Source organism: Oryzias latipes, chromosome 13 (genome assembly GCF_053564925.1).
Source record: "Oryzias latipes strain Hd-rR chromosome 13, Olatipes_Hd-rR_3.1".
NCBI lineage: Eukaryota > Metazoa > Chordata > Actinopteri > Beloniformes > Adrianichthyidae > Oryzias > Oryzias latipes.
Window position 1 is genome coordinate 35,066,495 of NC_136249.1, and position 26,383 is coordinate 35,092,877.

General features: G+C 47.8%; 1 long non-coding RNA gene and 1 pseudogene across 2 annotated transcripts in view; one reads left to right on the forward strand and one right to left on the reverse strand.

Moving 5' to 3' along the window:
• LOC144981599 (uncharacterized) overlaps positions 1–26,383 on the forward strand; it is a 383,701-nt gene that overhangs the window by 104,040 nt on the left and 253,278 nt on the right. The gene's annotated exons all lie outside the window — the stretch shown is intronic.
• Positions 10,515–25,371, reverse strand: LOC101154830 (NLR family CARD domain-containing protein 3-like; annotated as a pseudogene). The gene is made up of 10 exons (XR_013647196.1): positions 24,971–25,371; positions 24,660–24,894; positions 21,819–21,938; positions 21,591–21,710; positions 18,312–18,499; positions 16,007–18,188; positions 13,941–14,114; positions 13,543–13,699; positions 11,082–11,255; positions 10,515–10,958 (listed from the first exon to the last, which is right to left on the reverse strand). The product of XR_013647196.1 is annotated as an NLR family CARD domain-containing protein 3-like (transcript).

Below are 26,383 nucleotides of genomic sequence, written 5' to 3' on the forward strand. Positions count from 1 at the left end.
TCGTCAAGGCCGAGAAATGCCAGTTCCACTCATCCGTCATTCCATTTTTAGGGTATATTTTCGAGGCAGGCGGTATCCGTCCAGATCCAGCTAAGATTGAAGCAGTTTCCCAGTGGGAACCCCCCACCACACGCAGAAAACTACAGCAATTTCTCGGATTCGCAAACTTTTACCGTCGTTTCATTAGGAATTATAGTAGTATCGCCGCTCCACTCACCCAGCTCACATCTACCACCAGATCTTTTCAATGGAACACCATGGCCCAGCATGCTTTTGACACCCTCAAGAAACTTTTTGTGTCTGCTCCCATTCTAATACAACCTGATCCTACCAGGCAGTTTGTGGTAGAGGTCGACGCTTCGGACACTGGGGTTGGGGCGGTCCTGTCCCAGCGGGAGGAGAAAACCGGGAAGCTCAAACCCTGTGCTTTTTATTCTAAGAAACTCACCCCCACAGAAAGAAATTACGACGTGGGAAACCGAGAACTACTCGCTATCAAACTTGCTTTGGAGGAGTGGCGGCACTGGCTGGAGGGAGCGGCACAACCATTTATAGTCTGGACGGATCACAAGAATCTGGCATACCTCCGTACTGCTAAAAGATTAAACTCTCGTCAAGCCCGCTGGTGTTTGTTTTTTGACCGTTTTAATTTTTCCATTACCTACAGACCAGGCAGTCGCAACATAAAACCAGACGCCCTTTCCCGCAAATACAGCTCCTCCGACGATCCCGACTCCGCTACCAACATCATCCCCTCCACATACATAATTGGGGCACTCACCTGGGACATCGAGACTAAAGTCATTCAGGCTCAAGGTGAGGATACCGACCATCCTGATCCTCCTCCTGGTACCTTGTATGTGCCTCGATCTTTAAGGTCCGACACTATTACCTGGGCTCATGCGTCTCGCATCGCCTGTCATGGTGGTGTAGCCAGAACACTACATCTTCTCCGTCGACGCTTCTACTGGCCTTCCATGGCCAAGGACGTCAAAGAGTACGTGGCTGCCTGTCCGACCTGCGCCCGCTCAAAAACTTCCAACCGTCCTCCATCCGGTTTGCTCCATCCACTGTCCACTCCCAGCCGTCCTTGGTCCCACATAGCTGTCGACTTTGTCACTGGCCTTCCCGTCTCTCAGGGTAACACTGTAATCTTGACTGTCATTGATCGTTTCTCCAAGTTCGTGCATTTCATTCCCCTCCCTCAGTTGCCTACAGCCACAGAAACTGCTGACGCTCTGGTTCACAACGTGTTTCGCCATCACGGGCTGCCATTGGACATCGTCTCAGACCGCGGACCCCAGTTCGTGTCTCAGGTCTGGAAGGCCTTCTGCACAGCCTTGGGCGCCACCATCAGCCTTACTTCCGGATACCATCCCCAATCTAACGGGCAGGCTGAGCGTGTCAATCAGGAGCTCGAGGCCTCCCTGCGCTGCCTCGTTGACCGTAATTCTACGGACTGGTCAAGGTACTTAGTTTGGGCTGAATATGCGCATAATACTCACCCTTCCTCCGCCACAGGTCTGTCTCCGTTTGAGGCGGCCCTCGGGTACCCACCACCGCTGTTTCCCTCTCATGAACTAGACTTGGCAGTGCCCTCGGTTCAGGACCACCTCAAGAGATGCCAAGACATCTGGCATCTAACCAGGGCTGCTCTCCTCCGCACCAAGGAGAGCAACTGCCGGACAGCCAATCGTCGCAGGGTGGTGGGCCCTACCTACCAGCCAGGTCAGAGGGTCTGGTTGTCCTCACGGAACATACCCATTCATGCCACCTCTCGGAAGCTTGCTCCTCGTTTTATTGGTCCCTACACCATCGAGAAGGTCATCAGTCCCTCCTGTGTCCGGCTACGATTACCTGCGGCTCTCAAGATTCACCCTACGTTCCATGTGTCTCAGCTCAAGCCTGTTCAGGACAGCACGCTTTGCCCGCCTTCCGCGTCCCCACCGCCCGCCCGGCTCATTGATGGTGCGCCTGCCTATACGGTCAGCCGCATTCTGGACGTCCGACGCCGGGGTCGTGGCCACCAGTTTCTGGTGGATTGGGAGGGTTACGGTCCGGAGGAACGCTCTTGGGTCTCCCGTTCCCTCATCCTGGACCCTTCCCTGATCTCTGACTTCTATCGTGCCCACCCGGATCGGCGTCCGGGACCGCCTGGAGGCGGTCGTTGAGGGGGGGGTACTGTCATGGTGCCTCTGTCAGACTCCTCCCCCTCCAGCTTGGCTCCACTCTGCTCCTGATTATTCTCCAGCTGCCGTTACTCAACTCATCAACCTCTGCTGCTTAAAAGGAGACCCAACGCCAATAATCAGCGCCAGATCGTTGCCCATTATGGTGACTAGCCTGGTCTCGTCTAGCTCTAGTACATCTGGTTGAATTTCTAGTTCTAGCACTTAATCTTGTTTCCTTGTCCCAGGAATCCTGTCCAAGAGTGACGTCAGCACAGTCTCCAGCCTGCTGTCAGGAAGGATCAGAGAACTGCCGCGTCCGCACCTCCAGCCGTGCCACAGACTATCCATCTGGATCACCTCTCACCAACCCTCTTTGCCAGCCTCAAAGAAAATAATAAACCCTTCTTACCTGCCACGTCCCGGACCTCTTTCTGGGTTCCAGCATCTGGGTTCGCCCTGCCTTGAAATCATGACACCTCCATAAGTTTGGGTTTGGAGAATCATTCATCAAATGGATCAAAATATTATATAACAACCCCAATGCATCAGTTAGAACTAATAAACAGACTTCAAACAGGTTTTTTCTTGGAAGAGGAACCAGACAGGGTTGCCCACTCTCTCCTTCTCTTTTTGCTATATTCATTGAGCCTTTAGCTGCAGCAATAAGACAGAATGAGAGCATTATAGGAATAAAAACCAAACACAGCCATCATAAAATTAGTCTTTATGCGGATGACATATTACTGTTTTTAAGGAATTTACATTCTGTAAATGAAACAGCAATGATCATAAATGAATTCTCCTCCATATCAGACTATTCAATTAATTGGAATAAGTCTGTTTTATTACCACTCAACAGGAATATGGAACAAAGACTCACAATTCCAGTTTAAAACAGGAAATATCAAATATCTGGGTATCTACTTTTCCCCCAAACTATCAGAACTGGTGCAGCTAAACTACACCCCATTACTGAAAAGCATACAGGACGATCTAACACGCTGGACCAACCTGCCTCTGTCACTTATGGGCAAGGTAGCCACGGTTAAAATGAAAATCTTACCCAAGGTTAATTATCTCTTCTCAATGATTCCCACACAACCGCCATTAAAATGGTTCAAAACATTAGACTCATCCATATCAAGCTTTCTATGGAACAACAAACCCGCAAGAATTAGTCTAAAAAATTTAAAATCTGCAAAAAGCTGTGGAGGATTTGAATTACATAATTTCCACAAATACTTTCTTGCAAATAGATTACAATACATCTTAAAATGGTTAAAAAATAATCCAGAAACCAACTCATGGTTAGACTTGGAACAGGCGTTATGTGGAAAGATCAACCTGTCACAGCTACCATTTATTAGCCAAACAGTTAAAAAACAGGATTGTTTCAAAAGCATTAATATAAATGCCACTTTAACAGCCTGGTGGGAATTTCTCAAAATATCAAAATCATCAATTCAACCGTGCAAAATGACACCCATCTGGAACAACCCGGACATCCTTATTAACAAAAAAATGATTTACTTCCCAGCTTGGCAAGCAGGGGGCATAAAACAACTAGAGCACGTAATTATTGATAGAAGATTCAAAACTCCCCAGGAACTTCAAGACAAACATGGAATATATAACTTCTTGGAATATCAGCAACTTAAATCAAGTATTACTAAAAAGTATAAATATAAAGAAGACGATTTAAAGCTACCAGATGTAGTTACCACTCTGATTAATTTTTCAAAGAATAAAACTCTCTCCAAAATATACAAACTTTTATGTAATTTAGATAACAATATGGCCCTTCCAACAACAAAATGGGATGCGGATTTGAGCATCAGCACAGATGAAAGCTTCTGGTCAGAACTTTGTCTAAACACCTTTAAACTGACAAAAAGTCCAAATCTGCAGCTAATCCATCTCAAAACTCTACACAGAATTTACTACACTGGACAGAGGATGTTCAAGATGGGTCTCAGTAACTCAGACATTTGCGAGCACTGTGATAATAATCTACCCGACAGCTACATGCATGCACTGTGGTTCTGCACTCCTGTCCAGGCTCTCTGGCAGCAGGTATGTGCCGATTTATCAGTCTGGCTTAAGGTTTCAATCACAGCTTCACCGTCACTTTGTGTGCTTGGTGACATGAGTGCCATCGATATAGAAGAAGGATTAGCATCTATCATTTTCATAACTCTTTGTATTGCTAAAAAAACTATTTTAATAAATTGTAAATACAAGAAAAATATAAACATAAGTCAACACAGAAATCTGCTGCTTGATCATATCAGCTTGGAAAAAATGTCAGCCCAAGGTTCAAGTAACTTTGAAAGAATTCAGTCTCTCTGGTCTCCTGTGGTTGACTCCATGACTTAGGCGGTGGGGGGCTTGGTCGTCGCTGCTCCCTGCCCTTCTGCCGTGGTTTGGGGTGGGGGTCGGGGCCTCCGGTGCCTGGGTGGGGCGGGCTGGGGCGCTGCGTGGTCCTCTGGGCTTGGGTGTGGGGGTGCATGGTGGGGGGGTGGGGTGGTGGTCTGGCTTGTCTCGGGGGGGTGATCCCTTTGCCTGTGCTGGGGGGGGGTTGGCGGGGGGCCCTGCTCGGGGGGCCCAGCGGCGCTGGATGGGCTGCCCATCTGCACCTGGGGCTGGGATCGGCCCTTCCCTGGCTCTGGGACAGGACGGGACAACCCTATCGGGGCCCCCGGTCGCTCTGGGTGTCGTCCGCTTCGGCTGCGGGGTCTGGGGTGGGGTGGGGTGGGGGTCTTGTCGGCCCTGTCCTATGGGGGGGCGTTCTGGGGGGGGAGGGGGGCCCATTATTGGTACGGGTCGGGGGGGCTAAGGGGGTCGGGGTCTCTGCTGAGGCAATCGGTGGTTGCCTCGGCCGGTTGGCCTCCTCGGTCCCGTCAAGGCCTGACCAGAGCTCCTCTAGGGCCGGCGTCTGGGGGTGGGGGCCTGGGCTTGCTCCGGGGGGGTGACGCTTTCTGGCTCCTCTCTCTCTGTGTGGGATGGGTGGTGCCGGGCCTGGGGTGTCGGCGCCTCCGGGGGTGGGGCCCCTGGGCTGGGTGGCCCTGGCCCTTTTGCTGGGGGGGGGGGGGCTGGGGGACAGCTGTTTGACCACCGGGGGACAGTCTACCAGCTGTCCCCAACTTACCCCCTTCCTCATATAACCTCATATTAGGGTGAGGGGGTGGGGGGTCTAGCCTGCGATGCGCCTTGGGGGGGGCTACTTGGCAGTGGCCCCCCTCGTATGGTTGCCGTATGGAGTGGGCCCCCCCTCTTTCGGTTTTATTTGCACCTTAGACATGTAGGGTCCTTGGTAGGGGGGGTGCTTGGACATCACTGCCAGCAAGCAGCAGATGTCCTCCTGGCACCCTACCCGCCAATTTTAACCGCACCTTAGACATTTAGGGCCCCTTGGTGGGGAGGGTGAGGGGACGTCACTGTGAGTAATCAGGAGATGTCCCCTTAGTGCCCTACTCGCCAATTTTAACTGCACCCCCCTTAGTACACACACCCCTCCCCCTTCAATATATACATTCCAACATAAACACACACACATGCACACACACACCCTCTCAAACACACACACATGCACACATATTTTGCAAGGAAGGTGGGACCTGGGTCCATCTGTCCCCTACCCCTTCCCTGGTGGAGGGTGCGGGCCCCTTGGCGACGGCGGCCGTGTCCCCTGGGTGCCGGCTCCCTGGGCCCGGCGGTGCTCTCTCCGCACGGTGGGGGGGTTCATATTACACCTGAGCCGGGGGTGTTCGTGTCCCTGGGGGGTGGGTCCTGGTCCTTGCCCCTGAGCGCTGGGCCCCGCCAAACTTCCAACAGTGGCCGAGCCTGGTCGGGCCATATTTATAACACCCCTTGTGGGCCAACCTTTTTTCCCCGGGGTTCCCCCCTCCTGGGCGGGGGCGGCGGGCCCCTGCCTTGCTCCTCCCTGGACCAACCGTGGGCCGGGTGGGTGGCTGCCTGGAGTGCGGAGCGGGTCTCCCTTGGGGGGTCCTGGCTCGTACCTGGGGTTGGGGCGGGGGGATGCCCGGAACTCCTGGGTGGTGGTGGGGTGCTCGTCGGGGGCTGTGGGCTTCCCTCTCCGGTGGGGCCCTGCGTTGGGCTCTTCCGGCGCGGCGGGGGGGCTGCTTTCCTGGCTGGGCTGGGGCGGCGCTCTCTTTCCCTCCGCGCCTCCCTGCTCTCTGGCTCTGGGGGCCTCGCGGCGGTCCTGCTGGCCCTGGCCTGGGTGGCGGTCTTGGTCGCCCGGGGGGCGGTTGTTCCCTGCCTGTTCCCGTGTGGCGTTGGGGGAATTCCGGCTGCCGCTGCTGCTGCGGCGGGGGTGTGGGGGTGGCTGGGCGCTCCTCCTCCTTCTTTTCACATTCCACCATCTATTTTAGAAGAACATAAACACTCACCTTAGCACAGGTGTTAGCTCACCTTTGCACTAATAGTTTGCATGATTGAATGAATGAAAGATGCTGCTTCATGGTCTTACCCCCCCCCCTCCTATCATTACCCTCCTACCCCCCCCCCTTCTCTAACATCCCTCTCTCTTCTTTTTTTTTTTTTTTTTCCCCTCTCTCTTCTTCCCTTCTTTCCTTTTCCGTCCGGTCCAACACAAAAGATTTTCAAACATGGTTGAAATGAATAAAGTTTGGCCTCAATTACAAAAGGGGTTTATTCAGTCATTCCTTTGGTTTGTCTGAAGATTAATAACCCCTATTGTTTAAGTAAAATATGTCCAACACAAGAGGCCCTCAGTTCTCATCTGCCTGCCTAGCTGTTGGACAGGACAAGTTAGAAAAAAAAAACATGAAAAAATGTACACTTCTAAACAATTTCTTTCTCTCTTTTACTTTTATTGGGCTATGATAAAACAATAAAAATTGCATCTTTGTGTCCAGCCGCAATTCTTTTTAAAGAAGCGCTACAGCGTGGAGAACAAGTAACGAGTGGAGCAGGACTGTTTGTTTCCTGCAGCTGAACTCAGCAGCTCACGTTTACCAGAAGACCTGACTTCCTGTTCAACTTCCTGTTCTGACTAATGAAAGACTCACCATCAGAGCAGCTTTTTGAAAATCTGTGTCTTAGAGTCTCAGTCACAGCACCTGTAAGGGGTTAACCTGACTGTTTTTGGGTTGTCTGGGTCCATGGAGGGTCGTAGAGGAACGGCTGCATCTAAAGGGGAGCACAGGTGTGTCTTGAGGCTCGTACAGCCGCCACAAGGAACGTCACTTAAATGGAACGTAGCGTTGTCGTGCGTCTAGTTACACGCACTTATGATGTACAGGTGATGATGTCGTACGGCGTCCTGATGCTGCACTCTAGTCGTTTATAGGTGTGAGGACTGGCCCTCTTACTGACCACACCCAGGAGGTGCACGTGATACGCTAATGCCCCCAGGACGCCCACTATGATCGTCTAAAGGCTTATTTCCACTGGTCTGTAATGCTGGAGAGTAGCTTCACCCTACCCTCCAGCATTATGCAGTTCTATTTCCAGTCCGTTTTTGCATACATTTTTCAGGAAAAAAGTCGGGGAACCGGAAACAGGTCCGGGTTTCAAAATAAAAACTCCCGTTGTACTTTCAAAATAAAACTTTAAAAGACTTAATTTCATATTTAGGATGACGTGTTCACACGATAACACACGTTAAAACCAAAGATAAGACCACCATGGACATGGCCGGCCCTCCCTATACGCGAATTACGCAGCCGCGTAGGGCCCCCGTCACCACCAGGGCCCCGAAGTGGCGAAAAAATAAAATAAAAAAAAGACCCAAATCTGGCAACCTATTTCATAGCTGTGAATGTTGTGCAAAAGAAAGTTGCCTGCACTTTAATGATCCCCCTTGTCAACACACCTGAACCAATCTGGCAACCCAAATAATGACGTTACGCCACTCTCAGCAACGATTGGCCAACATCACTGCATCTAAGCCTGGCACAGTGTGCATTTACGAGCGCATTTTGTTTCAATAAAGTTGAGAAAAGAAAAAAAACGAGTGCATTTTGTCACGCTGATCAAAGCGACAACAAGAGCACTTCATGCCACATAGACTTTATCCATCAGGAGCTGAAAAAGGATGAACAACTTCAGCATCAATCACAAGGTAAGTTTGGAGGATGATGGGGCCATATTTTTTACATTATCCAGTATTTCTGTGCATTCGCGATTTAAAATACTAATTGATCCGAAGTTCGGTAAAGTTAGAAAGACAGGTGAAGTTTGCACATAAAACGACCCCGTTTCGTAATTTCCAATGGAAAACTCTAAAATAATTCTGATACCCAAGTTTCCTGGATGAGGTCAGACAGGACCTTCCAAAACGGCGAAGAGAAGATTAAATAACGACAATGGTGATGGCTGATAAATGTTTAACTCACGTTATTGTATTGTTTAATTGTTTTGCTAACACATATTTAGTGCGTTCTGCATTTTCCGGTTTATGTCAGTATAGAAACTGCTGTTTATCTGTTATAGACAGTCAGGGAGTCTGAGTTTTTCAACAATGTGTCTTAAAATCTTGCATTGGCATGAAATATGGAGAATCAAAACTGCCAAATACATAGGAAATAAGGGTTCTAATTTATTAATGACAAATAAAATAAATGTACTCATTTTAAAATTATGAACATACAAAATAATAGAATAAGAAGTGTATAAATGCTTATATTTCCATTTATACTCAAATTATTATTCACATTTATTATTTATAAATAGGTACAGTTCTTTCTTATTTGTATTTCACAGTTTTGGTTTTACATAATGAGGAAGTTTTGCACAGTTCTGTGTCAGCCAACATTTTCTTCTGCTCTCAAAAAGTATCAAAAAGTATTGGAGGAGGTGCAGCATCCACATCCCTTCATGTGGCATGTATAGTAATTTAAAAAACAGTGTCTGCATAACCCCTTTTTTTCCATAAACAGCGGCTGAAGAGTATGGAGCCCCAAACTGTTCTTAATAAATAAATAAATATGATCTTGTGCAAATATATAATCAAACAATCTATTTCTCATAAAAATATAAAAAGATCATGACATTGTGAAAAACCTGCACACAGATTTTAACTGAACCACTAAACTATTAGTAGTATTCTGCTATAGTTATTTTATTAACTTCATCATTAATTATTGTATAATAATTCTTGTTTTTTAGCTGCAGAAGAAACTCCTGTCACCACATCTTCTGTTGAAAGGGAAAATGTTGATGTTGCTGCTGGTAAGTTCAAATCTACCCAATATGGAACCCAAATCAAACTTATTGTTTCATTATTACTTAAAGGACAGTCATACATTTGTGCACAGACGCACAACAGTGAAGGCACTTCTTTCCAACATTCTGCACTAGATATATCTCATTTATATTACAACAACAGTTGCGTTTTGTTGGTGCTGCTGATCAGTTAGAGGGCCCACAAATTAAATCTCGCTTAGGGCCCCCGGAAAACCAGGGCCGGCACTGACCATGGATGACGAATGTTAGAGATTCAAAAACATACCATCATTTATGAAACAAATCCTATTTTACAAGGACCCACATTTCACCCACAGACAGCCGTATCCACCCAAGGCCGCCTTTACACTGCATGGTTCAAGTGACCCAATTCCGATTTTTTTCCTCTCACGTGGCACAGATCGGATAGGATCGGTGAATGTGTAAGCAGGACAAAAGCGCATGGATTCCGTTTTTCTCAGATCGGATACAGGCATCTTTCATATGTGGAAATAAATCGGATACGAATCGGATACGTGCATTTCCGTGTGCCATGTAAGCAGACAAATCGGATATTCCCCAGTAAATGCGAGTCATACCTCAGTGACGTCAATTTAGGAGACCACCAACTATTATTCATTTATCATTAAGGTGCTGGAGGCTGAGGGTTCAGAACGGAAAAGAGAACCCCAAGGAAATCTCCCGTGCGTTTCTGACTATGGTCGGAAAAGAGAAGTCATCGCGCAGGAAAGGGTCAACATTGGATCAAACTGTTAGTGCAGCACAACGTCTGCAAACACTTCCTCTCTCCAGAGAGAGCACATAAGACGGCCGAGCAGCCCTCCCTTTTACTCCCCCATGCATCCCCTCAGGAGCGCCCAAGGCAACGCCTCCTTCCGTCGCCGCCTTGCCTCTCATGACAACCGCAGTCACAAAAGTCCGAAATAGGTCCGCGGAGGGCGGAAATGCTGCTACGTAGTCCTCAGAAGGTCTACGTTTGATAGTTTCAGCATTGTATAGTGTAAATGCAAAAATCAGATACGGGTCACTTTTACAAGATGATGTAAACGGGTCATCAAAAAAATCGGATATAGTCAGGAAATCAGATATGGGCATCAAGACCTGCAGTGGTAATGCGGCCCAAAAGGACGGCTGGAACGGAGGTGGAGCGTGCACGCTGCACAGTGCCAGTTTGAGTTCAGATCAGTTCGCATGACAGTGAAGAAAACTTAAAACAATCTCTGCTAAAACCAGAAGAAAGGATGTCGATCTGACAGCAGAAAGGAGAACCGAGCTTGGAGCCAACATGGACAATCTACAGAATATCAACCTTTCTATTAACTTCATATCTATCACGTCAAAAAGAATTATTTAAAGTCTGATGTATCTCTGTATCGATAGTTACTTCTGTGGTTTGTCTTCTCTAGTTCTTTTTTTGCTTTGATGGCCAGAAATAAACCATTTCCTCCAGCGTAGTCTTCTTCACCTCCTCTGCTTCATCTCTTTGCTCCTCCTGAACAGACGAGCTGCAACTTTGGTTGTCAGAACACACGACCCGATCAGTGCCAGTACTTCCATCTGCAATGAGAAGATGTCAACCAAAAGTGGCTTCAGGTGTGCTGGACCCTCTGCTGCTGTGATTGGCCGACTGCCTGCCTTCACCTGAGACGCTGCAGCTTTGCAGGAGCCTCAGAATCTGACCTTAAGGTGCACAGGTTGCAGTCCGGACTCTTCATCAGGTCCTGGAGCGGCCGAACATTTGAGTCCTGCAGTCTGTTCCCTCTCAGATCCAGTTCTGTCAGGTGGTTCCCAGCAGACCTCAGAGCTGAGACCAGAGCGTCACAGCTGGCTTTAGACAAGCCGCAGTCGTCCAGCCTGCATCCAGAGGAGCAGCTCATCAGCAGATCAGGAAGCAACATGAAGGACGGTGCACGGTGGAGGACGGCTCCTGTTTTTCAGGTTCACATACTGAGGTGAGTTGGATTCTTGACTGAAGCTAATTTCATCATTTTTAGAGGCTCCAGGTGAGAAGCAAGAACGCGAAATTTCACTTAGTATAAAAAAAAGAGGAAAAGTCCCACTCTGATCATCTTATTTTTTTTTTTTTTTAACTTGTCCTGTCCAACAGCTAGGCAAACAGATGAGAGCTGAGGGCCTCTTGTGTTGGACATATTTTATTTTAACAAGAGGGGTTATTCATCTTCAGACAAACCAAAGGTATGTCTGAATAAACCCCTTTTGTAATTGAGGCCAAACTTTATTAATTTCAATCATGTTTGAAAATCTTTGGTGTTGGACCGGACGGAAAAGGAAAGAGGGGAAGAAGAGAGAGGGACGTTAGAGAGAGGGGGGGGTAGGAGGGTGATAATCGGAGGGGAAAGGGGGTAAGACCATGAAGCAGCATAGAGCAGACAGACTTACTGGTTGTTTATCGTTACGGACGGTTCAAATGTAGTACAAAAAAGGGCGGGGCCTGTTCACACACACTCAAATATTATCAACACACCTGCTAGCCGCAAAAATGTCCACATGTCAACATGCACACAAAACAGATAGTGTTCACGAACGCATACCTATGCCTTTAAACCAACTAGTGTGAAATCTTTCATTCATTCAATCATGCAAACTATTAGTGCAAAGGTGAGCCAACACCTGTGCTCAGGTGAGTGTTTATGTTCTTCTAAAATGGATGGTGCAATGTGAAAAGAAGGAGGAGGAGCGCCCAGCCACCCCCACACCCACACCCCCGCCGCAGCAGCAGCGGCAGCCGGAATTCCCCCAACGCCACACGGGAACAGGCAGGGAACAACCGCCCCCCGGGCGACCAAGACCGCCACCCAGGCCAGGGCCAGCAGGACCGCCGCGAGGCCCCCAGAGCCAGAGAGCAGGGAGGCGCAGAGGGAAAGAGAGCGCCGCCCCAGCCCAGCCAGGAAAGCAGCCCCCCGCCGCGCCGGAAGAGCCCAACGCAGGGCCCCACCGGAGAGGGACGCCCACAGCCCCAGACGAGCACCCCACCACCACCCAGGAGTTCCGGGCATCCCCCCGCCCCGACCCCAGGTACGAGCCAGGACCCCCCAAGGGAGACCCGCTCCGCACTCCAGGCAGCCACCCACCCGGCCCACGGTTGGTCCAGGTAGGAGCAAGGCAGGGGCTCGCCGCCCCCGCCCAGGAGGGGGGAACCCCGGGGAAAAAAGGGCGGCCCACAAGGGGTGTTATAAATATGGCCCGACCAGGCTCGGCCATGTTGGAAGTTTGGCGGGGCCCAGCGCCCAGGGGCAAGGACCAGGACCCACCCCCCAGGGACACGAACACCCCCGGCTCTGGTGTAATATGAACAGGGGACATCTCCTGATTACTCACAGTGATGTCCCCTCACCCTCCACACCAAGGGGCCCTAAATGTCTAAGGTGCGGTTAAAATTGGCGGGTAGGGTGCCAGGAGGACATCTGCTGCTTGCTTGCAGTGATGTCCAAGCACCCCCCCTACCAAGGACCCTACATGTCTAAGGTGCAAATAAAACCGAAAGAGGGGGGGCCCACTCCATACGGCAACCATAGGAGGGGGGCCACTCCCAAGTAGCCCCCCCCCGAGGCGCATCGCAGGCTAGACCCCCCACCCCCTCACCCTAATATGAGGTTATATAAGGAAGGGGGTAAGTTGGGGACAGCTGGTAAACTGTCCCCCGGTGGTCAAACAGCCGTCCCCCGCCCCCCCCCCCCCCCCCCCAGCAAGGGGGCCAGGCCCACCCAGCCCAGGGGCCCCACCCCCGGAGGCGCCGACACCCCAGGCCCAGCACCACCCCCCCCACACGGAGAGAGAGGAGCCAGAAAGCGCCGGCCCCCCCCCGGAGCAAGCCCAGGCCCCCACCCCCAAACGCCGGCCCTAGAAGAGCTCTGGTCAGGCCTCGACGGGACCGAGGCAGCCAACCGGCCGGGGAAACCGCCGATGGCTGTTGTTGACGGTTGTTTTCAAGTATAAAGAAATACTTAGAGATGCAATGTTGAGCTTAATTTTCTTCATAAATGTCCTCCATCATCAGAAAAATGAAGAACATGTTAAAAACCCTTTTTGATAAGAATGACTCTTTAAAATAAAAAAAATGAGCGTTGAAGGTTTTAACATGGCGTTCCAAAAACTAGCTGTCCTTTACATAGAGACTGACCTCAGAGACTTCAGTCTGCATTCTGGACTCTCCAGAAGACCACAGAAGTGTTTCACTCCAGAATCATACAGGTCTTTGTTCCCACTCAGGTCCAGTTCTGTCAGGTGGGACGGGTTGGATTTCAGAGCAGAGACCTGACAAATTGCAGCTCTCCAACCTGGATGTAGAAGAAAAATGGATGTGATGACCTGTGTGCATGAATCAGACATGAACCACAGGTCCGGTGCACGGGGTCCGGTGGTTCTGCTCGGCCTCTTCTGAACACAACTGCACTCAAAGTTCTGAATTTAGCCCATCTAGCGGCGTTTAGCAAAAGCCAAACTACTGATGGACATTTGGACTAAATCTTTTCAGCTGCAAATGTGAATTCAAAACAACATCAGCAAAAGTGTTCTGACCTCAGAATCTGCAGTCTGGAGTTTGGACTTTCCAGTCCAGCACACAGAACCTTGACTGTTGAAACTGTCAGCTGGTTGTTACTCAGGTCCAGTTCGGTCAGATGAGACGGGTTGGAGTTCAGAGCTGAAACCACCACTTCACATTCACTCTCTGAGAGTCCACAGTTGGAGAGTCTGTGAGGAGAGATCAGTGGAGGAGATGTAACACGGATCCAAACATCTGTTCTCTGGTTCTGATGAAAAGGTCGTCTGTGATTGGATCTCTGCAAATATTTACGTACTAACAATCATAGCTCCAACAAAAAATGAAAACTTTTGATTTGAAGTAGAATCCACCTCCTCCCATGGTCGTAAATTAAACAAAGCAATAAACTTCAAATAAAGAGTCTGGATGGGATGTTTGACAGTTTTTGAGCCAATCACAGAGTCACAAATACACAGAGCGCCTCCTCTTTGTCCAATCGGTTTTTGAGGTCATGGAGGATCAAAAACCACCACGAAAATGACATAAATGTCAACAAAACAGTGTTCCCTCGTGGTTCACCTTTCACCGTCTCGCTGTTCTGTAATTATTTTTTCCCAGTGCAGTTATGAATGCTTTTTTTTTTCAGCGCATTGTGTTCTGCGTCCTGATTGGCTGAAGACATTGTCAACCAATCTCTGTGCCGGAAAGCCTTCAGTTTGCCACATTTACATAAATCTTTGATCAGATTTTCTTCCTTCCATTACAGCGGACGTATTTTTCTATGAAAGTTTAAACTTAGAGACTTTAAACCACCGTCTGAGAAACGTGGATAAAGTATCTAGTGAGGGGCATTAGTGCCCTAAAATATCTGTAATACTACTTCACGGATTTCGCCTATCGTAGGTTATTTTCAAATGGAACTCCCGTAACAGTGTAAGGAGAAAAAGCCTGTATGTCAAAACCATTGACTGTATGTGAGAACTGGACTGAGTCAGTGTGAAGTCATCCATAGAAAACGGTTCACTTCCCGCTTCAACCAAGTGGAGTCAATGCCATGTTTATTTGACATGTCATGACGCCTTGTTGGAGTCAGTTAGCAGTGATTGGTTCAAGTCGGTCTGAGTCATTGTTTCTATGGCAACCACGCTCATCAATCAGGAGTGAGCTTTTTGAAAGGCAACAACCCTACATGAAATCTGTCAAACGTTTTTAAACGTTGGACATGGGGCCAGCAGGCTCCACCGACTTTTACTGAGGCATCTAAAAGATCAGTTTATAACTTTAATAACTTGAACAACAATTAAAATATGGAAGAAAAAAGAGGATTATTCAGAAAGTGTTCATAAGAAAATGTATCAGATCAAGAATAGTTCTTCTGACCAATAGAATGACTGGAACAGCAGTTTATTGGATTTTTGCTTCTTGGAGCCAACGAGTACTTCCTGTTTGGAACGCCAGGGAGAAGGGGTCACTCAGTCCAGTTTTCATATACAGTCTATGGTCAAAGGAGAGTTTGAACTCAATGTTTCTCACAGGTATCAAATCAAAAACATTTGAGGGAGGTTTTTTTCTGGTAAATGGTATCAGCCTGCAGAGACTTGAATGCCTGAGTGGGTTAAATCTAGTCTATTAAGAGCTGAACTGCCTAGTTTGGTTTAGTGGTGATGTGGTTCTTGTTGTAGTGCTGTATCATCAATGGACAAAATAATTCATTTATAGTCTGGATATGTACGGTGGCCCTGAAGGGCAAATCTCATCAACAAATAACTCAAAAACAAAATGAAATACTAAAAAAAATAGACCAAAGGAATAAAACAGAAGAATGAGTGACGATGGGTTGGATCATCATCCAAGCAGTGATGTTCACCAGGACCTACTTTTTCCTGTTTCTTATCTTTTCATCGTTTTTTTTACATTTCATTTTGATTTCTGGAAATATATATTGTAATTGTGTTATCGTTTCTGCAGTTTTGCTTCTTTTCAGCAAATATTTCCATTTTAGTGTTTTTAGCTCATAACATGCGAGCCTAAATGTTTTAGGTGTGATTTAGAAATAAGCAGAACTCTGTCAGCTCTGGTTTGAATCCCCTCCTGGACTCACCTGAAGGTTTTACAGTTCCTCACGGCTGGGATCAGCCTCCGACGGCCCTCGTCTGACGTGTTGTACGTGTCCAGGTCCAGCTCATTCAAAACTTCTTCTGACATCTGCATTATGTAGGCCAGAGCGGAGCAGTGGATCTCTGAGAGGTCCTCCTCTGATCGCTTTTCTGACTTTAGGAACTTTTGAATCTCTTGATAAACTGAGAGGTCTTTCATCTCCATCAGACAGTGGAAGATGTTGATGCTTCTGTCAGGAAACACTTTGAAACTGTTCATCTTCTTTAGATTGTTGGTGACTTTCTGGATGGTTTCTGGACTCTGGTCCGTCTGACCCAGCAGACCCCCTAAGAGCCTCTGGTTGGACTCCACAGAGAGGCCATGAAGGAATCGAACACAAAGGTCCAGATGTCCAGTTTTGCTCTGCAGGGATTTCTCCATGACTCTACTCAGAAACTCATCCAGAGATGAGATGTTTGAGTCATTTCCATGTTCGTTTGTGACTCTAGGTCCACCTTTCCATATGTCTGAGTCATCATCATAGCTATTGTCATATCTATATTCATCATAGTTGTCACTTTCATACTCATCTTTATCATCATCATCACCTTCATCTTCATCATCATCATAGCTTTTGTCATATCTATCTTCATCATCATCATAGCTTTTGTCATATTTATCTTCATCATCATCATAGCTTTTGTCATATTTATCTTCATCATCATCATAGCTATTGTCATATCTATCTTCATCATCATCATAGCTATAGTCATATTTGTCTTCATCATAGTTGTCACTTTCATACTCGTCTTTATCATCATCCTCACTTACATCTTCATCATCATCATTGCTGTTAAATTTAGAATTTTCTTTTTTACCAAAGCTAGATTTCCTTAGGAAGGTTTCTAGTTTATTGGTCCTGTTGGAGTAAGAGTGGAACATGTAGACTGCAGCCAGAAACTCCTGAACGCTCAGATGAACAAAGCTGTAGACCGCTTTCTGGAAGATTCCACACTCTCTTCTGAAGATCTCAGTACAAACTCCAGAGTACACCGAGGCCTCGGTGAGGTCCAGACCACACTGCTGCAGGTCTTCTTGGTAGAACAAGATGTTTCCTTTCTCCAGATGTTCAAATGCCAGCCCCCCCAGCTTCAGAAGAACTTCCCTGTCCGCCTCTGCCAGCTCTTGTGGACTTGTCTGATGTTCCTGCTGGTACTTGTTCTTCTTCCTCTTTGTCTGGACCATCAGGAAGTGGGAGTACATGTCAGTCAGGGTGGTGGGCAGCTCTGCTCCCTGCTCTATGGACACCATGTTCTCCAGAACCACAGCAGTGATCCAGCAGAAGACTGGAACCTCACACATGATGTGAAAGCTCCTGGAGGTCTTGATGTGGGAGATGATTCTGCTGGACTGCTCTTCATCTGGGAACCTCCTCCTGAAGTACTCCTCCTTCTGAGCATCATTGAAGCCTCGTACTTCTGTCAGTCTGTCCACACATGAAGCAGGGATCTGATTGGCTGCTGCAGGTCTGGACGTGATCCAGACCAGAGCTGAGGGCAGCAGACGTCCCTGGATGAGGTTTATCAGCAGCACGTTGACTGAGGACGTCTGTGTGACATCAGACACCGCCGGACTGTTGCTGAAGTCCAGAGAAAGTCTGCTTTCATCCAGACCGTCAAAGATGAAGAGAAGTTTGCAGACAGACAGCTGCTCTGCTGGGATCTTCTGGAACGTTGGATGGAACAGCTGGATCAGAGAGAGAAGACTGTGCTGCTGGTCTCTGATCAAGTTCAGCTCCCTGAAGGACAGAGGAACCACAGCACTGATGTCTTGGTTCTCCGAGCCCTCGGCCCAGTCCAGAGTGAACTTCTGCACCGAGAAGCTTTTTCCAGCTCCAGCAACGCCACTGGTCAGAACCACTCTGATGGATCCATGCTGGTCAGGTAAGGGTTTCAGGATGTCCTGGTTCCTGATTGGAGCATCATGACGCCTGTTGGTCTTGGAGGAGGTCTCCAGCTGCCTCACCTCATGTTGGGTCTGGACCTCTTCTCTCAGTCCCTCTGTGATGTAGAGCTCAGTGTAGATCCGGTTCAGGGGCATTTCTTTTCCTGATTCTTCAGTTGCATGTTCACATCTCTTCCTCAAACTGATCTGATGTTCATCTAATGGCTCCTTCAGTCCAACATCTGAAGAAGAAAGACAGCAGAGAAAGAAATCTTTTTCACGGATCCCAGCAGAACACCAGCAGAACTTCAGTATTCAGAAATGAGATCTTCAGTCCCCCTTTGGGCTCTTCTGCTATGACTCACCACCACACTGAGGACAGGAGCAGAGTCCTGATGGAGCAGACTGGTCCCAGGATGAAGTGATGCAGCATCTGCAGAACCAATGTCCACAGCTGGTGGAGATTGGATCTTTCAGGAGGTTCTGACACAGAGAACAGCAGGACATCTGCTCCTCCACAGAAATAGCAATCCTCTGCCTCTTAGTATGGACACTGAGGATAAAATAGAAAGCAGTGAACAGAAAGTTGAGCGCTAAAGCCTCTGTCCTAACAAATACTTTATGTAGACTGTTATAAGACAGGAAATGTCTGGAAAGTCTGCATGGCATCCATCGATTTCTGGTCAGCATCGTGTTTCTATGGCATGTGCCACTGGGCGTATGAACCTCATCCTGAGGTCACCGTCCTACATATTTTTCGGTTTTTGAGCCAGAAGCTAGGACAAGGACTGTCTGATATAAATTCTACGACCCGTGGACCTAGCTGTCACCGTCCCAGCTTGCTAGGCCATGACAGATGAACCATGGGTGTAAAGGGTGGGGCCAGGACTGCGCACACTGCACTTCACCTTAAAATCCCACTGCGCAGGCTCGAAGGACAAGTCCACGTCCACTTGCCACTTACTCCCCAAGTCCTGTAGCGATGGGAAAGGGGCAAAAACGGCAAGTGGAAGATGCCACTGGCAGCCGCAGCTCCAATCCTGCATGCAGGCGGTTCAGGATATTGGGCGCCTGTTGCTGAAGCGAGGAGATGACAGCAACACTCGGCAACACCCTGAACGACCAAGCAGCCTTTTTTAGGGATGCACTGCTTGCTGTGGCAGATCATGGAACGTATTGGCTGCCCACCCAAATTCCTCAACATAGTTGTTCAGCTGCACGAAGACCAGAAGATCAGATCAGGCTCAATACCGACCTTTCAGACACTTTCCCCATCATCAACGGCGTAAAACAGGCCTGTGTCTTGGCACCCACTCTTTTAACCATCTTCTTCTGCATGATGCTGAAGCAAGCCACGTATGGCCCTGATAACGAGGATGCCGTGTACATTCGCTACCGCCTCAATGGCAGCTTGTTCAACCTGAGACGACTGAAGGCTTACACCAAGACCCATGAGCAACTGATCAGTGACTTCCTCTTTGCCGATGACGCAGCTCTCCTAGCTCACACTCAGAGAGCACTTCAGCGATTAACTTCCTGCTTTGCAGATGCTGCCAAGCTCTTGTGACTTGAAGTTAGTCTAAAGAAGAGAGAGCTCCTCCACCAGCCAGCACCTCGGGAAGTGTACCAGCCTCCCCATGTCTATATCGGAGAGACAGAACTGAAAGCTGTCCAGCAGTTTACCTAATTGGGGTGCACAATCACTTCAGATGCCAGGATCGACAAAGAGTTAGACAACAGGCTCGCCAAGGCGAATAGTGCCTTTGGCAGACTCCACAGTCGGGTGTGGAACAACAAGCACCTGAAGAGACCCACCAAGATCAATGTTTACAGGGCAGTTGTGGTGACCAAACTTCTTTACAGCTCTGAGTCTTGGGTCACCTACCAGCACCACCTGCAAGTCCTCGAATGTTTCCACCAGCGCTGTCTACGCACCATTATTGGCATCCATTGGAGAAACCTTGTCACCAATGTCGAAGTCCTCAAGAGGGCAGACATCCAAAGCATAGAGGCCATGCTTCTTAAGTCGCAACTGCGGTGGGCTGGACATGTACACAGGATGGAGGACGACCGACTGCCAAAGATCACTCTGCATTTCGAACTTGCATCAGGCCAGCAAGATAGAGGGGCACCGAAAAAGAGATACAAAGACTCTCTCAAGAAATCCCTTGGTGCTTGCAACATCGACCATCGTCAGTGGTCTACTCTGGCAAAAGATCGTGACACCTGGCGCCAGTACCTCAAAGACACTGTCTCCTCTTTTGAAGACAATTGGCGGACTAGTCTAAAAGACAAACGACAAAGTAGAATAGCCGGCCTCACGACTGCACTGAATCCAGAACAGACTTTCACCTGCAGCCTTTGCTGCAGGGTCTGCCTTTCCCATATTGGATTGTTCAGCCACGAGCGAGCCTGTAGAAGACGTGGACAGCCCTCTTCATAATCTTCGTTCACGAAGCCTCGCCATGATGAGACAGGAACAGCGTACTAGAGTTGTCTCTTCAAAGCCATGCTGTGTTGACTCAAATCGACTACTGCAGGACTGGATGTCAGAGAAAGAATCTATAGGTTTTCAACTTGCAAAACTTATGCTATCTATCAAGTTTAGCATCAAAATAGTCCCTATCATAAAATTCCTAGTTACATGCACCCTTATGGGGGGGGGGGGGGGGGGGGGGGGGGGTTACAGGTCTAACTGGATCCATGGAGCAACTTTGAGCAATTAGGGACTTGGATTTGGTAGTGACATATGGGTAGTGTCCTTTTAAACTCACAGAATTGCCAACCGTTTGTAAATGAGGAGAAATGAATAACTGCAGTTGGTGCCCAGTTGGAATTCTGACACCAAGTCTGTCGTATGTCGTATACCGCTTAGAGGGTTCTTAAACCAGCGTCACATGCCCATTATAGCACAACAGTCAGCCTGCATGCAAAGATGGCGCACATATCACATGAGCATCACTCACGGGCTCCTAGTGCAGAGCACAGGATTTGGGGGGGTGTAACATGTATTACTCGCCAGCACTACTTCACCCCCTGGTCAGGGCTGGCCAACCCTGGTCCTCAAGAGCCTAAACACTGCATGTTTTCCATTTCTCCCTGACCAGCTTGCTGCTGATTAGCTGACTCAATTCATTCCGCATCCTGATTGATTGAACACACCTGATTTAGGCAGTCACCATCAAGCAGTCCAGGGAGAACTGGAAAACAGGCAGGGTTGAGGCTCTGGAGGACCAGGGTTGGCCAGCCCTGCCCTAGGTGTTCTTTAAGTGTTAGCTATTGCCTGTTGCCTGCAGCATGCCCATAGAAAAAATGTGCATGAACACTTCCTCACTTTCAGTTCACTGAGCGGTCTACAACCTTCACAGACCACCTGACAACCCCTGAAAGGTTTCGCTTTTAGCCAGCCCATTTCCATGCTGTAAGGGCAGTTGAGACTAAAGCTTAACCTTTATTTACAATACCAAATAGACCACTATAGTAGACCTAAAGGTTCGTACCAATTATGGGGGGCAATACCAGTACTTTGTCACACAGCCATTTTCAGCCCTTTGGTCAAACCAAGACTTTATCTTGTCCTGGTCTTCTTCTTCATCTCTTCTCTGAAATTACCTCCCATCAGTTCAGGAGAAACAGAGTCTTACTGTGAGCCTGAAGGTGAAAATTCATGTCTGAAGTTCACAGGTAGATCCTTTGAGAGGTCACTCTTCATGGACTCACAGCTGGATGCTGAAGAACCGACTTTCCGTTTGACCTGAAGACGTCTGCAGACACAAAAATATTAATCTGTTTTTGAGGGTATTCAGTATTTGAAGGTTTGAAAATTTGCTGTGTCTGGCCCTCCCATTAGTTTAAGAGAAACCGAGTCTTACTGTGTGCCTGAAGATGAAGGTTCCTGTCTGAAGTTCACAGGTAGATCCTTGGAGAGGTCACTCTTCATGGACTCACAGCTGGATGCTGAAGAACGGACTTTCTGTTTGACCTGAAGACGCCTGCAGACACAAACAGATCAAGATTCAAAGTTTATTATTTCCAAATACCTTAATGTCAGCCATTGATAAGATAAGATAAGATTAGATAAGATAAGATAAGATAAAGATACTTTATTGATCCCAGCTTGGGAAATTGGGTTGTTGCAGCGTCAGCGTTAGGCTCAAGATACAAACATACAAACAATGGATGACAACAGAGAACAGAACAATCAATCAGAAAGAAACATCAGTGAAAAACAGTTGTATTGCGTGACAGCTCTGGAGAGAAAGGGACAGACCTTAAATGACTTTGTCTAATGAAAATGGATGACTAGTTTTAGAGTCCAATGGAGTGAGGTAGGAAAGATCTCCTGTAGCGGTTTGTGTGACAGTGAAGCTGCCTTAGCCTCTTGGAGAAGGAGCTCCGCTGACCGTCAAGAACAGGATGGAGAGGATGCTCTGGATTATCCATGATGGATATGAGCTTATTTAAAGTCCTCCTCTCCATCACAGATTCAAACGTGTCCGTTTTACATCTGATTATGGAGCCAGCACTTCTGATCAGTTTGTTCAGTCTATTAGTGTCCCTGGTAGATATGCTGCCCCTCCCCCCAGCAGACCACTGAGAAGAACAGAGTCCTGGCCAGAACAGACTGATAGAAAATCTTGAGCATCCTGCTGCACACGTTGAAGGACCTTGGTCTCCTCAGGAAGTAGAGTCTGCTGCTGGCCTTCTTACACACAGCAGTGTGTTGCTCTTCCAGCTCAGTCTGTTGTCGATGGTTACTCCCAAATACTTGTCCTCCTCTACCTCTGCCACATCTTTGACCAAGATGCTGAGAGGCTGGAAGCTGGTGGTTTCTTCCTGAAGTCCATCACCATCTCTCTGGTCTTTTCCACATTGAGCAGCATGAGTAGTAACAGAAATGATCTCAGTATCTGGGATACGTTAGAGGAAGTTGTTCTTCTGTAATGAAGACAGAATAAAGTTGGCGAGGCAAACATTGACTTCGGCAACAGTTAACGGCAGTACTTGTGAAATAAAGTGTCTTTGTTAATTGTTCAAGTGTTTGTGGGCAGAACAGTGAAGCAGCAGTTTGTTCTGAAGCACTTCAGTGTTTCAGACTAGAGCGGGGGGGGGGCTAAACAGCATCTGGCATCCCTATAGGGAGCAAGACATGCGATGAAAACTCAACAATCCAAACATCTCTTCAAGTGAGGCAAGGGTGGAAGGCATCCATGGGGGGGGTGCTGTCTTCACCATGGTCTGCAGTCTTTTTGCTGGCTGTGGTTATGATCCCAACGTCCCTCTGCACATGAGGCATGAGGGAGGTGCAGTAAAAACCTCCTCCTGAAGTCAGTCCCATCCTCCTTGGTCTTTTTTACCTTGACCAGTAGGTTTATCATTAGTTGTGCCGATAGCACAGTTGTGTCTTCTTAAGGATGTGGTTGGTTGTTGTGCAGTCAGTTGTGAAGTGAAAAGCAAACGTGTCTTTGTGGGAATCCGATGCTCAGGATGATGATGATGTGGTGTTTCCCGCCAATGAGGGATATAGGATCTGATAACGGATCTACAATTCCCAAATCCAATGCCCTAGAAATTTCCCAAAAGTCTCAGCGAAAAACCAGTGTGCATAGATACTCACTAGATTCGTGAATATAGACCACAATGCATCGAGTCGGAACAGTTTTTGCCAAAAAAATGTATTTTTTTTAATAAACCATCAATATTTTTGGCTTCAGAAGACAGTGGACTCATGAATAATCGTTGCAAAATGCTCATATGAATTAGATTTTTGGGCCTCATAACACCCCAACTTTGCCCCTGCTTCCAGGGGTGCCAGATGCACCCCAACTCGTGCCTGCCTCACCCTGGCCTGAGCCGCCAGTTCCAGTTTCCTGGCCAGAGCCATCAGCTGGTTGTTGGTCCCACCTTCATGTTCCGGACTCCGAGCTTGACCCGCCAAGCGGTTCTTTGGGGGGGGGGGTTATGTTACGATTTTGGTTTCTTTTGCTTTTGTGTTTTGGTTCTCTCATTGTTCTGCCATGTTTTGAGTTAATTTCCTGTTTTATTTTGAAAGGTTCCTGTGTTGTGTCGTGTTTTCGATTTTTACTTTTGGTCCCCATCTGCCCTCATTGTTTCCACCTGTGTCTCCTTTGTTTGTATGTATTTAGGTCCTGTCTTTCCCTTCCTCCTCTGCTGCTCCATAGGTTGATGTAGTCTGATGTACTTGAGTTCCTGTGTCTTGTATTTCGAGTCTGCCTGCCTGCCTTCCTGCCTGCCTGCCTGCCTGCCTGCCTGCCTGCCTGGGTTTTTGTTTAGTTTTGGACTCTTTAGTTATTAAAGACCTGTGTTCCTGGAACCTTCTGCCTCCTCCTCTCTGTGTCTGGGTGCGTCCCTCAACCCCCGTCGTAACCGATTTGAACTTTGTGAAATCAATGACGTCATGTCCGCCGTTGAAAAAAGGAAAAAAAATATAAGCATGGTTTTTAAATTACTTTTAAAATCCAGGGCACTACAAAGTAGCACTATATGGTTTTTTACTAGTTAGAGGTTAGGGTGGGAATTCGGACACAGCCGTAGTCTCAGGTGAACAGCTTTTGTTCTCACAATCGATTCATTCATCCAAAAATACGGTTCAGCTGATCTGTGCCAGCTGTTGTGATGGAACAGGAGTTCCTTTTTAATCCTGATGTGTGTGTCCATGCATTCACACAGACACGCCACAGACTCTGACTTACTCTGCGTCCAAAGATCCAGATTCAGCTTTGAAGTTTGGATGCCGCTCTGTGGATCCATCAGTCTTGGTGGACTTGGGCTCGTTTCCCTCCTCTTCCTCAGAACATCTCATCTTTAGTCGCAGTGGGAATTGAACAGCTCAGATCCTGAGGACAGAGGATTCCGACCAAACAGCCTGCAGCAGCATGAGTAACAGCAACCACAGAGCAGAACCACACCCTTCTGAAGCCCAAAAAGCTGCAAAAGATCAGATCCTTGTTTAGTTTGTCGTTCTGCAGAAACACAACCGTCTCACACGCAGATCAACACAGACCAGCAGCAGTTTAGGACTCAAATGTTTTCCTTTTCCTGCTCAGCTCTTCTGCTCTGCTCTGCTTCCAGGTCTCTTCACTTTCACCACGTGAGCAGAGACTCCTCCTCCTCCTCCTCCTTTTACAAACAGAGACGGAGCAGCTTCCTTGTGTTGCCAACCCGGCGACCTTCGTGACCTTTAACGATTTTCCAACCCCCCTTGGCGATTCACTTTCTTAGAAGCAATAGAGACAGATCTGTGGACTTCTCTGCTGTTTGGAGACTAATTTGAAAGCAGTTCCATCATTTCTTTTCTCACGGAGCAGGTACAGTGGTGAGGACACGCCCACCCCAAGGTGTGAGGTCAGTAGGTGACTCACCCCACCCAGTTTTACGGAGTGAGATTTGAAAAATAACCTTCACGCTCTCCTTCAAAACTATAAAGTAACCCAACAAAATGCATCTTTGGACCGCTTTGCCGTCACTAGAAGAAGGTTTTGTGTTTCAACTGAATGTTTGTTTTACCAATTTGCCTTGAAAGGATCCATTTAAATAATGTGCAAATTATGTGATGATGTCATAAAGCTCCTTCCAGGTCAGCCAATAGCAGCATTTCTTACTGAGGAGTGAGCATCACAGCTGCTGCAGCTCCACATGCTGGTGTTTGAGGCTTTTCCTCAGTTTCAAACATTCCTGCTTCCTTTGACATGTTTTGGGCGCCAGCCGCAGTCTTCTTCAGACACTCTTTCATTTGGTGAACACAAGGGATGCAGCTTATTTGGAAGTCTCCAAACATGCTGCATTAACACAGACTCTGAAGGTCCTTTCTGAAAACAAACTCAGTTTCCCAGAATTCAGTGCAGCGTTTGCAGGGTGTGGGAATCATGTCTGAAGTTCTCAGGTTGACCTTTTGGACCGGTCACTCTTTAAGGACTCTGCTCCATCCTCCTCTTCCTCCAAGCTGTTCATCTTCAGAGGGAGTTTGCAGAACGTGTTTGAAGACTCGTAGAACGTTCAGAGAACAGAGAACATCCAGCAGCTGCTGAACAAACAGATCCAGCTTTGGTTTGATGTGCTGCAGGAAGACAGCCGTCTGACAGAAGAAGACGAAGACGAAGATGGATTTGATTTGAAATGTTGGTTAATCAGGAATGACAGGAATAAAAACAGTCACATAATGGAGCAGCAGAACATTGTCCACCATTAGACAAAGAACATTCTTAAAGCACCACATTGTTTTAAAAACAGGACAAACAATTTGACAGTCTGAAGGAGAATTCCAGCATCAGACCGGATCAGACATCTCAGCGGCAGATTAAAACGACATCAGCAAAAGGTTCAACTGCTACTTTGCCTCACCAACGATAAAATGAGGCAGATTCAACTTCTGTGTCTGTCGCCTTGACCTCTGACCTATAAATAAAAACAAATGGAA